The sequence below is a fragment of the Triplophysa rosa genome, linkage group LG20 (genome assembly GCF_024868665.1).
Source record: "Triplophysa rosa linkage group LG20, Trosa_1v2, whole genome shotgun sequence".
NCBI lineage: Eukaryota > Metazoa > Chordata > Actinopteri > Cypriniformes > Nemacheilidae > Triplophysa > Triplophysa rosa.
Genome location: NC_079909.1, coordinates 304660 through 319464, shown reverse-complemented (window position 1 = coordinate 319464; position 14805 = coordinate 304660). Strand labels below are relative to the sequence as shown.

The 14805-nt window shown below is 40.8% G+C and overlaps 1 protein-coding gene across 3 annotated transcripts in view; it reads right to left on the bottom strand.

The window, feature by feature from the left end:
* myg1 (myg1 exonuclease) overlaps positions 1-14805 on the bottom strand; it is a 65734-nt gene that overhangs the window by 45188 nt on the left and 5741 nt on the right. The window lies entirely within an intron of this gene.

Here is a 14805-nt window from a genome sequence, read left to right as displayed (position 1 = left end):
AGGAACAAGACGAGAACTCACAGAGTAGCACTTACGGGGGACATTCACCAAACACACACATACACAACGAAATCCACGAACACAAGACAAAGAAACAAGAGGGTATTTATAGGGGAACACAAACGAGGGATAACGACATGGGGCAGGTGTGGGTAATCAAACACTCAGGGAAAGATCACAAGGAAACAAGAGGAGCGGGGCCAATAACGAGACACTGGAGAGAATGTATATTATTCTCAAAAGGACAATAATATGTTTCTCTCCACACATAACCAAAGGCTTTGTCATGACTCTGCTACAGGACCAAGAAAAACATGACTAAATGAAGCAGAGCCATGACAGAAGCCCCCCCCTTTAATGAGCACCTCCAGGTGCTCACCAAGGGGTAGACGGACGAGACAAGACCGACTGAGACAGTGACATGAACAGACAAAACATGGAAAACAAAATCAGTGGCAGACACGACAAACAAAACAGGACTTGGGTGAGCATCAAAAAAACAAACATGGGAGGGGGGGGGGCCAAACAAGGGCCCATAGGGGGCAGTCCAAGGGGGTGGGGAAAGTCCCAGTCCCCGGCTGCGCTCGAGGGCGCGGAGTCCTGGGGGACTTAGGGGGAGTCCTGGGGGGACAGTCTTTGGCCCTGGCAGTTTCCCAGGGGCCGGCTGGACAGGGCTTGACGCCGGCTGGAAGGCCGGCTGGACAGGGCTTGAGCCGGCTGGAAGGCCGGCTGGACAGGCTTGACGCCGGCTGGAAGGCCGGCTGGACGCCGGCTGGATCACCGGCTGGACGCCGGCTGGATCACCGGACTGGACGCCGGCTGGATCACCGGACTGGACGCCGGCTGGATCACCGGCCTGGACGCCGGCTGGATCACCGGAGCTGGACGCCGGCTGGATCACCGGACTGGACGCCGGCTGGATCACCGGACTGGACGCCGGCTGGATCACCGGACTGGACGCCGGCTGGATCACCGGACTGGACGCCGGCTGGATCACCGGACTGGACGCCGGCTGGATCACCGGACTGGACGCCGGCTGGATACACGGACGCCGGCTGACCTGGGACGCCGCTGGACCGAACGAGATGGTCTCCATCCCTCCTGGGCTGGGGCTTCCATCCTGTCTAGAAATATGGCAAAAAGTCTTTAATGCTAATGCTAAAGCTTGACTCGCTGGGGCCCAGGTCAGGAGCAGACAGAATGGCTTAACCAACTGTCTGCTTGCCGTCACACGTCGCAGAATACACAAAATGTACAACATGTAGTAATCCGTTCTCCCAAACATCACAAAATAGAGACTGTGTCTGTCCCCCGGATTAGCAAACATAAAATAATGCGTAAACCTCTTGAAAGTAATTTAATAAACGTTAAACAAACTAAACATGAACAAAATACAGATAATCAACTGTTACGACTCGGATTGCTAAATATTAGATCTCTCTCTAATAAAGCACTTTTTGTTAACGATATGATAACAGATCATAAAATAGACATGCTCTGTTTGACAGAAACATGGCTAAAACCAGATGATTATATTGCTTTAAATGAATCTGTCCCCCAAGATTATTATTATAAACAGAGCCTCGTCTAAAAGGCAGAGGGGGAGGTGTCGCAGCACTTTACAATAACTCTTTAGCATTTCCCAGAAGTCGAACTCTAAATATAATTCTTTTGAAGTCATGGTTCTTCATGTTTCAACACCTAATACTAAAGATAAAACACTTTTTAAATTGATTCTAGCTATTGTATATAGGCCTCCAGGGCACCACACAGATTTTATTAAAGAATTTGGTGGGTTCTTATCAGAACTAGTACTGGCCGCAGATAGACTCCTTGTCGTTGGTGACTTTAACATCCACGTAGATAACGTTACAGATGCCTTAGGAATGGCTTTCAAAGACACTCTTAACTCCATGGGCATTAGTCAACATGTGTCAGGACCCACTCACCTTCGTAATCATACTTTAGATTTAATACTGTCTTACGGTATAAATGTGGACGACGTTAAAATCCTTCAGCAGAGTGAAGACATTTCGGATCATTATCTGGTATTATGTTTGCTTCACTGGCCTACGGCTGCAAATAAAACTCATTGTTACAAATATGGTAGAACAATAACTTCAACTACCAAAGATGCGTTTCTCGATAATCTGCCCGAATTGTCTCAAATGCTTAGCATGAGAAATAACGTTGAAGATCTTTACATTACCACTGAAAATTTTAATTCCACCTTCTCGTAAGCTAGACACAGTTGCTCCTCTACGTTTAAAGAAGATTAAAAATGGCACCCCACACCGTGGTATAATGAACACACTCAGGCTCTAAAGAAAGCGGCCCGAAAAATGGAGCGCAACTTTAAGAAAACTAAATTAGAGGTATTTCGTACAGCATGGAAGGATAGTATTTGAAAATACAGGAAAGCCCTAAAAACTTCTAGATCCGCCTACTTTTCATCACTAATAGAAGAAAACCAGCACAACCCTAGGTTTTTATTTAACACAGTGGCTAAATTAACAAAAATAAATCGTCAGTGACTTCTGATCCTGTATATCAGCATAACAGTGATGAATTTATGAACTACTTCACATATAAAATCCAAGATATTAGAGAAAAAATTATAACAATGCAATCAGAAGTGAAACCCGCTGAACAAACTAACTACAGCGCCCTTAAGGAGAAAATGCAATTATTTTATACCGTAGATCAAGATGAGCTGTCTAAAATTATTAGATCATCTAAATCAACAACATGCATACTAGACCCTATACCTACAAATCTACTGAAAGAGATGCTCCCAGAAATTATAGATCCTCTTCTTGGTATTATTAACTCATCTCTGACATTAGGACATGTGCCTAAAGCATATAAGGTGGCTGTTATAAGGCCCCTTGTCAAAAAACCCCAACTCGACCCTAGAGAACTAGGAACTACAGGCCTATATCGAATCTACCTTTCATATCTAAAGTTCTGGAAAAAGTAGTTTCAACTCAATTATGCTCCTTCCTCCAAAGGAATGACATCAATGAAGAATTCCAGTCTGGATTTAGAGCATGTCACAGTACAGAGACTGCTTTGATCAGAGTTACAAATGATCTGCTATTGGCGTCTGACCGAGGTTGTATCTCGTTATTGGTGCTGCTAGACCTTAGTGCTGCATTCGATACCATTGACCACAGCACACTCCTACATAGACTCGAAAATTATGTCGGCATTAAGGGAATAGCTTTGAAATGGTTTAAATCTTATTTATCCGACCGTTTTCAATTTGTAGCAATAAACAATGAGGTGTCACGCAAATCGCAAGTCCAGTACGGTGTACCACAGGGCTCAGTCTTAGGGCCTCTGCTCTTCGCATTATACATGCTACCTCTAGGAGATATAATAAAGCGACACGGAGTTAGCTTTCACTGTTATGCTGATGATACTCAACTTTATATTTCCTCGAAGCCTCATGAAACACAGCAGTTCCATCGAATAATGGAATGCATAGTCGATATAAAAAACTGGATGAGTAACAACTTTTTATTACTGAACTCGGACAAAACAGAAGTGTTACTTATTGGACCGAAAACTGCTATAAGTAACAACCAAGAATACTGTTAACTATTGACGGATGTTCCATAAAACCCTCGTCGTCAGCAAAGAATCTTGGCGTTCTATTCGATAGTAATCTGTCATTTGAGAGCCACGTCGCCAACACCTGTAAAATTGCGTTTTTCCATCTTAAGAATATATCTAAACTACGTCATATGCTGTCAATTCAGATGCAGAGAAGTTAATTCATGCATTCATGACATCAAGACTAGACTACTGTAATGCACTGTTAGGTGGTTGCCCTGCAGGCTTATTACAAAAACTCCAATGGTCCAAAACGCGGCAGCTCGAGTTCTTACACGTACAAAAAAGTATGAACATATTAGCCCGGTTCTGTCAACCTTGCACTGGTTACCTATAAAGCATCGCGTTAACTTTAAAATCTTGCTTATTACCTATAAAGCCCTTACATGGTTTAGCTCCTCAGTACTTGAATGAACTCCTTTTGTATTACAGTCCTTCACGTGCATTACGCTCTCAGGCGTCCTGTCAGTTGGTAATACCTAGAATTTCAAAATCAAGTGCAGGTGGTAGATCCTTTTCCTATCTAGCGCCTAAACTTTGGAATAGTCTTCCCTGCACTGTCCGGGAGGCAGACACACTCTGTCAGTTTAAATCTAGACTAAAGACGCATCTTTTTAATCTTGCATACACTACTCTTCCATAATATAAATCTTCTGAGGGTTTAGGCTGCATTAGTTAGATCAACCGGAACCAAAAACACAACTGATGTACTTGTTGCATCAAAGAGTACAGAACAGTACTCTACTCTCAGCCAGTCTTGTCTCATTGTTCCAAGGTTACCACAGCGAGCAGGATGCAGTTCATGGCCTGACCTGATGGTAGAGCGGAGAATGGGAAGCGGCGACCTGACAAGAGCTGAGATGATAGAGCTGGATAAAGAAGGACGCGGTCACCTGACACGTCTTCACCACAAAATTTCAAATGCTATTAGATTATAATGATAATCTTAAACTATAATTTATTTTATTATTAAGTTTATTTATTTTATTTAGCCTTGTTGTGCAAGTTCTCTGGAGCTTGTGCAGAGGCAACAGCTTTTGCCAGAGGGGAACTGGAATCCCCTGGTTGGGCCTGGGTTCTCCTGAGGTTTTTTTTCTCGATTAGCGTTTTGGGTTCCTCGCCACCATTTGCATACTGTTTTTGCACTATTTGCCTGGCCGGGGGACTGCTTTAGAGTTTTAAAGTTTTACTTAATTAATATTGCATATAGGAATTTATATGTGTTTCTCTCTCTTCATTATCTTAAATGTGTGCTCTCACTGAGCGTGTGTGCGTGCGTGCGTGCGTGCGTGCGTGCGTTTGTGTGCGCGCGTGCGTGCGCGCGCGTGTGTGTGCGTGTTCATGTTTGTATATCCCGGTGGGGACCTAAACCTGAATACACACCAACACATGGGGACTCGTGTCACCGTGGGGACCAAAATTGAGGTCCCCAGGGGCAAAACAGCTAATAAATTGTACAGAACAATATTTTTTACAAATCTAAAAATGCAAAAAGTGTTCTATGATCTTTAGGTTTAGGGATAGGGATAGATTATACAGTTTGTACAGTATAAAAACATTACGCCTATGGACTGTCCCCACGGGGATAGTCAACCAAAGCATGTGCGTGTGTGTGTATGTGTGCGCGCGCGTGTGTGTGCGTGTGTGTGTCTATGTCTATGTGTGTTAGTACATGTGCATATTGTGTGTGTGGAGTGTTTTGTATGTGGGTATGTCTGTCTTCTGTTTTTTCAACTTTTTCTTGTTTTTACAGGTACAACTTTAATTGTTTTGCTAATAGTCAATATGTCTTATGTACATTATGTAATTGTAAAAAGCGCTATATAAAATAAGGTTGAGTTCAGTAAGTGTGATGGCGAATTCGCTTCGTTTGGACCAAGATGGACAAACTACGACCTGCTCCATCAAATTTGAAATTGGCTGTGTGGCAACATTTTGGATTTTGTGAAGACAAAGAGAAAGGTATCGTTGATAAGAGCCATACTGTGTGCAAAGTCTGTGGGGCCAAATTCAAATATTTCGACAACACGACTAAAGTGAAGAAACAACGTGGATACTTTTTTACAGTGTATCATTATTTGCAACCTACAGCGGATGTATGTCAAATCACACGAGATGTTTTACTTGACCACTTCAGCTGTATCATCATAGCCTAGGCTATTTGTGACTGCCATGAACGGGCTTTACTCACACACACAGCGGTAGGGATGTGGCGGTTATTAAAATTTCCCACCAGTTATTGGACGTGTAAAAAAGGCAACTGCTTGAGTTAATGGTTGGTTCAATATCTTTCTTAATAAAAACACACAAAACTACAAAAAAGTGCAATGACATTTGCTTATATTAAACACAGACCTTACAAAGCGAATAATCACACCACACATCAAGCAAAAAAATAGTTAAAAAACGAAAATAGTTAGATAGACTATCTTACAATAAGATATTTTGTTGTCGCAATTAAATTGAATCCCCTTATATTTCATGTAAAAATATTTTGGTGCGGTACATACGATAATTTGCCAACAAGTACATAAATAAGAAAGGAATACGAAACAAAAAACGTTTATGTTAAATAAATGGCAAAGCATCGGCTTTTGAAAATTACAACAACAATAAAATTTAACTTTAACGTGAGGAGCTGCGTGACGTGCGCGCCGTGAAGTCTGCAATAATGTTGTTTTAACAGTTATCATTCTTAAATTAAGTAATGCCCTTTTACCTGTTTTTTACTTTATGTTTTGTTTACTATTTAGTTACTGTTCCTTTCTGTTCTGAATGATGGAGTTTGTTATAGCTATTGTTGTTCGTTCTATCGCTGTTAATTTGATTAATTATTGTTCTGATCTTATCAGTTACTGAATCAATTCTTAATTATTGAAAGTTCTAACAAAGCACCAGCAAATCATTTGCAAATGGTAGTAAAAACAATTGTTTGGACTACCGAGCTGGAGTTATTAAAACGATGAATGATCTTATGAATGTACACTGGGTTCCAAATTATTATGCAAATGATATCTTTCTCTGGTTTTCCTAATTTGTCGATGCAAATGACAGTCAGTATAATTTTCAAGTAATCAACAGTTAGGGTACATTTGGAATTTTATTGAACAAACCTCCCACTGACAACAGTATTTATTTAAAAAATGAAAAACTCAAAATGCACTGTTCCAAATTATTATGCACAACAGAGTTTGAAAACATTTCATAGGTTGTAAAAAACTGAAAATGGTCATTTGTTGAATTTGCAGCATTAGGAGGTCATATTTACTGAAATCAAAAGCTATTTCAATCAAAAACATCCTAACAGGGCAAGTTACATGTTAACATAGGACCCCTTCTTTGATATCACCTTCACAATTCTTGCATCCATTGAACTTGTGAGTTTTTGGATAGTTTCTGATTGAATTTCTTTGCAGGATGTCAGAATAGCCTCCCAGAGCTGCTGTTTTGATGCTAACTGCCTCCCACCATCATAGATCTTTCGCTTGAGGATGCTCCAAAGGTTCTCAATAGGGTTGAGGTCAGGGGAGGATGGTGGCCACACCATGAGTTTCTCTCCTTTTATGCCCATAGCAGCCAATGACACAGAGGTATTCTTTGCAGCATGAGATGGTGCATTGTCATGCATGAAGATGATTTTGCTACGGAAGGCATGGTTCTTCTTTTTGTACCATGGAAGAAAGTGCTCAGTCAGAAACTCTACATACCTTGCAGAGTTCATTTTCACACCTTCAGGGACCCTAAAGGGGCCCACCAGCTGTCTCCCCATGATTCCAGCCCAAAACATGACTCCGCCACCTCCTTGCTGACGTCGCAGCCTTGTTGGGACATGGTGGCCATCCACCAACCATCCACTACTCCATCCATCTGGACCATCCAGGGTTGCACGGCACTCATCAGTAAACAAGACTGTTTGAAAATTAGTCTTCATGTATGTGTGGGCCCACTGCAACCGTTTCTGCTTGTGAGCATTGGTTAGGGGTGGCCGAATAGTAGGTTTATGCACAACTGCAAGCATCTGGAGGATCCTACACCTTGAGGTTTTCGGGACTCCCGAGGCACCAGCAGCTTCAAATACCTGTTTGCTGCTTTGCAATGGCATTTTTGCAGCTGCTCTCTTAATCCGATGAATTTGTCTGGAAGAAACCTTCCTCATTCTGCCTTTATCTGCACGAACCCTTCTGTGCTCTGAATCAGCCACAAATGTCTTCACAGTACGATGATCTCGCTTAAGTTTTCGTGAAATATCTAATGTTTTCATACCTTGTCCAAGACATTGCACTATTTGACGCTTTTCGGCAGCAGACAGATCCTTTTTCTTTCCCATATTGCTTGAAACCTGTGGCCTGCTTAATAATGTGGAACGTCCTTCTTAAGTAGTTTTCCTTTAATTGGGCTCACCTGGCAAACTACTTATCACAGGTGTCTGAGATTGATTTCAGTGATCCAAAGAGCACTGAGACACAATACCATCCATAAGTTTAATTGAACAATATAAAATTAAATGTTTACGACACTTAAATCCAATTTGCATAATAATTTGGAACGCAGTGTATAAGCAGAGGATGTGTGTCAAATTACACAAGCTTTTGTACTTGACCACAAGCTGCGGCGGGTTTCACTCACACACTCTAACGGTGTTTTTAAACACATCATTTGTTTATCCATGTCACCGACATATAAAATAATCACATAAGTTATCAAGACACTAAACATCGTTATCGTCTATTTGGGTTGGTTCGGCTGCAAGTGACAGCGCGTCGTTTCTTTGGTTTGCGCCATAAATAGCGTGCTTACTGACATCAGCTTTTAGCAACACTATACAACCTTGTTTCTGTGTGTAAATGATATATACTGTGTAGCTATCGGGACAGCGCAGCTGGAAACAGAGTTGATTACACCGTATACAGTAAATACACACACGTATGTTAACAAGTGTTGCTATTCATGTCTGTGACATGAAAATAAACAAAATGATGCGTTTAAAACACCGCTGTTTTGTTGCAATAGTCGGTGTAAGCTGGTGCTTAGCCATTTATTTAAAGTTTTTCATTTCATATTCCTTTCTTATTCGTTTATAGGCTATTTATTTATTTAATAAACATTTTTTGTTTCGTTTTCCCTTCTTATTTATTTATTAAACAAAGTTTTTCGTTCGTATTCCTTTCTTACTTATTTATTTGTTGGCAACTTATCTTACGCACCGCTCCAAAATATTTTTACATGAAATGTAAGGGGATTAAATTTAATTGCGACAACAAAATTCAGATTCGCTTAATAGGACTAGGTGTTATAATTTCACCATTTCAGCACAGTTGCCCAGGGCTGCGTTTCCCGATAACGATGGATCTTAGCACTTAAGAGCGTTTTCTACAAGCGATTTTGCGAATGTTCTTCATCGTTTCACGTGCCTTTCCCAACAATGCACTTAACGTGATCGCACGTAGCAGTGCTTTAAGTGCTACTTACGAGTCGCTATCCGTTTGTCAGTTGCTGAAATGTCACCTTATACAATGGCTCGTTTTCAAAATGTTTAGGCTAATTATTTTCACCAGATGTGCATGTGGTAGGTGAATATTGTTTAATGTTGCTTAACATTTTTTGTGCAACGCGTAATACTGTGTGTAAGTTGTTGGTAACAAGGGATGCATGTTTGTTGCTGGATCGCTGTATTAAAGTTACTCCATATTTTATGCAAAGTAAAAATGTTGCGTTTAAAAGAGAAATAGTCAAAATGCTTACTTGGTGATTGTCAGTGTGTTTGTCTTTCTCCTGCTGCTGTGGCCTAGTGCAGCCGTGATTTCTTCTTTGAGGCTATTTTGAACTATCCTCTAATTATTTAGAGGAACCATGTGATTAAAGGTTTTCAGACTGTTACAAACCGTATACATTACACACGTGTTGTCTAACGTCTAATATTATATGTCTGATGCTTATATACTATAGGATATAGCGTATACACATCAGTTCTCCTCTCAGTTAGCAAAGCTAGCCACAAAAAGTTCAGTTAGCGCGGACAAACGTGATCGTAGGCTTCTACCCCTGCCCTGAACATGATCGCGAAGGGGCGTGTGTTTCCCATTCATTGGCTTTCTAATGCCTGGTCCGTTTTGGAAAATGCACGCATGGTGCATTTGCATCTGTCACAGACCACAGCACGTCGCGTGCACGCATACACACAACGGCGTGTAGTGGTGCTGTGTTAACAGAGTTTTTTCCTTCAGAAAAGCGAATAGCGTCTTTTTGGATAAACCTTTACTTTCAGTGAGTGCAAAAATGTCTCCCTTGGCGTCTTCTCTGTTCAGTGAGCGGCAGAAGCAGCACATTCATGACCAAACCGCAGCTTGCTTGTGAGTGAGTACAAAACATCATTTACAAGCACATGTCATTGTTACTGACTAGGTCAGGGGTCGGCAACATGTGGCTCTTGAGCCGCATGTGGCTCTTCTGCCACCCTGATGTGGCTCTCTGCAGTCTTTATAAGGCCCTGTTTATGCCTGGTAATAAGATGCGTTTTGGTCGATGGATCACAAGTGGATGAAAGAGGCACATACCCGTTTACACCTGCTGCTGTAATCTGTCTATTTTGTCCACTTTTGACCACTACTGTCCTGATTTCTTCAAGAAATATCTGAAAAAGCATTTCATTCGAATATTCGAAATAAGTCCATGCAATGTATGAGCGCGACCGGAGATGACAGAAAAAGCATCCAGAGAGCAGCGGCTTTATTTCTGCTCTGACAGATGTGAGACAGCGCCGAGCACTGTATATGCGTGTGTTAGAGATGGAATGGTGAGAAAACATTCTGCTTGGTACGTTTTTTGTCTTTAAACAAAACGTTTAGGTCTTTAGCCGGCATAGTTTAAATCCTGTCTGGCTAGCGCGCTTCTCATAATGTTTATGCACAATGTCTGTATGGGGAGAGTAGGTGGTCTCTTGTGGCTGTTCATCAAACGCCGCCAAAACAAAAGTTCACAGAAAAAATCTCGCAATGCTACTTTCCTATTGCAACACTCCCACTTCTTGCCAGGGACAAAAATGTATAAATTGCTTATCATCCAAGTACAATAAAAACCGCACTATATTGCCACCTAGTGGTCCAACTGGGTAACTACTACCTTACATGCATAACCTGTTACAGTAATTTAAAGGTTACATATATTTTGCGGCTCCAGACAAATTTTATTTGGTGGGAGAAGGTCTAAAATGTCTCTTTTGGTTGCAAAGGTTGCCGACCCCTGGACTAGACATATGAACATAAACATTTGTTTTAAATAAAAAAAATACATATTATTTTATGTCTGACAACAGAAACATTAAATATATAAATTAATATAAACAACAACGGCTTTATTGGGCATCCAGTTGTATTAAAATACAGCAAGTTCCGCTGTCATCATGAGAAATTGATCTGGGAATGTAGGGTGTGTGGTTTTTATGTTGTGATACAGGTCGTAATTTCATTCATAATGGTCTAAAAAAGGTCTTAAAAAGTATTAAATTTCACTTTGTGAAACCTGCAGAAAACCTGTTCATACGTGAAGAGCATCTGTAAGAGTGTATACTGTTCACACATCACTGCAGATTTTAAACTAAAATTGACCTTTTTCAGTTATTCATAAAAACAAAGCAATCTTTGGACAGGACTTCATTCTCTTCACTCTTCTGTCTGACTCTGCTGAACACCAGGTGCTTTATGTCACATTCTTAATTTGAGGTTACATTTCTTCTGATTATTTCATCAGCCTAACAGCTCTGTTATTTCATGGAAAGGGTTAATACATCGGTCCTGATGTTGTACTATCAGACACAGCGACAAACACATTTAAAGCAAAATCTTTATGACTAAAAGTGAATTCATTAATTAAGTCTTAAATCAATTCTATTGAAAACAAATGCCTTTATGACCTGTAAAGTAACTAAAAAAGGTAAAAGATCGTTTTCAGCAAGAGATGGAATTGAACCCCGCTCTCCCATGCCACGCATACAGACTTTACACCTTACGCCACTGGAGTCGCTTGAAACAATGTCGTTTTGACACTTTCTCTTTTGCCAACAAGGCGGCTATTTGTACTAAGACACTGTGTTCATTTAACTGCGTCTATACAATTGCTGTAGACAAAATCTGCTTACTGCAAGATTTCATTTACCTTTTCCTAATCAACTGCGTTAAGTAATACAACTGACTTTCTGCATTCCAGTATTAGAGTTCTACTATACAAGCAAACATATTGGTTATTTTTGTGTGGTAACAAGCAGAAAGTTACTTCAGACTAGGGCTGAACGATTAATCGAAATCGAATTGCAATCGTGATGCGAGACGTTGCGATTTGCTAATCGCAAGAGGCTGCGATGTGGAAGCGATGTGAAAAATAGGAAACACGTCTGTTCCAAGCCCGCTTCGAGTGGCATTCTTGCTAACCAACTGAGTGAGCGCACCTCCGTTAAGCCTAATCAGCACTGCCCTAGCCAACTGCGTAAATGTCCGACATTAAAAAAACAAACAAACAGAAGGCAGGAGAGAGAGAGTGTGTGTTATGTCATCTGCAGAGTCAGATCGATCATATTAGGCAAATAAATACTAAAGAACCATCCAATTCAGAAGACCGCACACACAGCCTGTGTCATACTAGCGCGACTCTTCCCCGCGTTGCGCGTCTCGCGGACGAGCCGTTTAAACTTGACGCGCACACACAGCCTGTCTCGTGGACGAGCCGTTTAAACTTGACGCGCACACACAGCCTGTCTCGCGGACGAGCAGTTTAAACTTGACGCGCACACACAGCCTGTCTCGTAATGACGTTTATAGTACTTGAGTCCGTCTCCACACGGGCATCTGGCAATATGGATGAGGCTTGACGCATGCGCGCACCCTGTGTCAACTCACGCCTATCTCCGCGTTTCAAACAAATGTAAATTCTATCTAACGGTTTTGCTAATTTCACTTGGATGAAATTAAACATTCAACACATTTTCTACTTGTTTTAAAAAATCCCACATACTTTTATATTATAAATCTATGAACTATTTACAACACAATAGAAAATGTTATGGATTTAAGGGTTACAATGGGAGTTGTATTTGTTTTAATGGAAACTATAATAGTGTACACTGGTATTTGGATTCTATTGGTATGATGTAATCTGGAAGTTGGGAACCAATTGAACAACAGTAAGCCCCATTTAAATAATGCCCAAAACACACTACAAAAATGAATTTTGTAATGGTTTTAATGGAAACTATTAGAATTTCTGTAATGTTTTTTTGTTGTTTTCTTTCAGCAGGGTAACTATACCCATACTGTGCTCCACACAACAATATTGAGCTGAAACTTGAATTAGAAAAGTTAAAATCGCAAATCAAATCGCAATCGCAATGTCTGTCAAAAATATCGCAATTAGATATTTTCCCCAAATCGCACAGCCCTACTTCAGACCACACAGCGCAGACGTCGCGTAACTTACACGTAGCTTCTCACGCAATAGGCGGGGCGACGAAAGTTTCACGCTTCTTATCACACGTCATTGGTCATGGCAAAGTACGCAACCATCGACACGACTGATTGCAATACATAATGCATAAACCACACCCCATACGTGTGTGTGTGTGTGTGTGTGTGTGTGTGTGTGTGTGTGTGTGTGGGTGGGTGTGTGTGGGTGTGTGTGGGTGTGTCTGTCTTCTGTGTATTCACCTTTTTCTTGTTTTTACAGGTACAACTTTAATTGTTTTGCTTATAGTCAATATGTCTCATGTATAGCTGCTTTGTAACAATGAAAATGGTAAAAAGCACTATATAAATAAAGTTGAGTTGAGTTATCTTATATGAAAATGTTGCTTTTGACAAAAAGCATATAAATACATCTTTCAGACAGTGTGTCTCTCTCTCTCTGGCCCATTCAGATGAGTGTGTGTGCGGATGAAGCTGTGTGTACTGCAAATAAAGCGCATTTTCATATATTTTTGAACTTGGACAGCTGTTTAAAGTTGTTTAAGATTTAAAGCACTCGATCGACATGTTAAAGACGCCACACTGCGTCTTGTGTTATTAAAGAAGCGCGCATATACAGTATTCAGGGCTTTGATAAGAAAGAGCCGCAAAAGTTTCGGCTTGTTTGCAGACGCGAGTGCTGCGACAAATGCCTATAGAACCTATTATATAGAGAAATTCCATCCCCACTGGATGCGGCGCGATAAACGCCTTGTTCTTAATGGTTTCTGTTGTCTTTTGTGGCGTCTCACAGCACCACTCGCGTGCGATGCAGACAGAGTGGTGCGCTTAGTTGAGTGCATCTCTCGGTCTGCGATGCAAAGCCAGAGCTGTCACAATCATTAAAGACCCTGCAAATTCTCTTTTCTGTCTACTGCAGTCTGCTTTCCGCATTCGGTTGGCCAAAACAGAGAGGCTCAAGAAGAGCTTTTTCTCCCAGTCCATTAGACTCCTTAATATGGACACGGCCTGCACTTTAAGGACTATGACAGTGTGATGTCATTCATCAGCTCATTACACTTTACCACTGAACTTCTAGAACACAGTAACATATACAGTATGTGCACATTCCATTGCCACCTGCTGTCTACCTCAACACTGATCTCTTATTTAAACCTCTTATTTATCATCAGAGAACAAAATACATTGTTGTATGTATTTTGATGTATTTTATAAAACATTGGATGACTTGTAATTTCCTTCTATTAAATTCTAATAAAACAGAAATATTACTTATCGGACCAAAGACACGTGAGCAGAATATTTTGGATTATAACCTGCAAATTGAAGGCTGCACTGTTACTCCAACAAATACAGTTAAAGACCTAGGCGTTATATTAGACAGCAACCTGTCATTTAAAAATCACATCTCAAATGTCACAAAAACAGCCTTCTTCCACCTTAGAAATGTTGCCAAATTAGGAAATATTTTATGTGTGGCTCATGCAGAGAAGGTTATTCATGCATTTGTGACATCAAGACTTGACTACTGTAATGCACTACTTAGTGGTTGTCCTGCAGCATCAATACACAAACTACAGTTAGTTCAGAATGCAGCTGCCAGAGTTCTAACCAGGTCCAGAAAATACGATCACATAACCCCAATGTTATCAACCCTTCACTGGTTACCCATTAAGAATCGTATTGACTTTAAAGTTCTTTTAATCACTTATAAAGCCTTAAACGGTTTAGCCCCTAC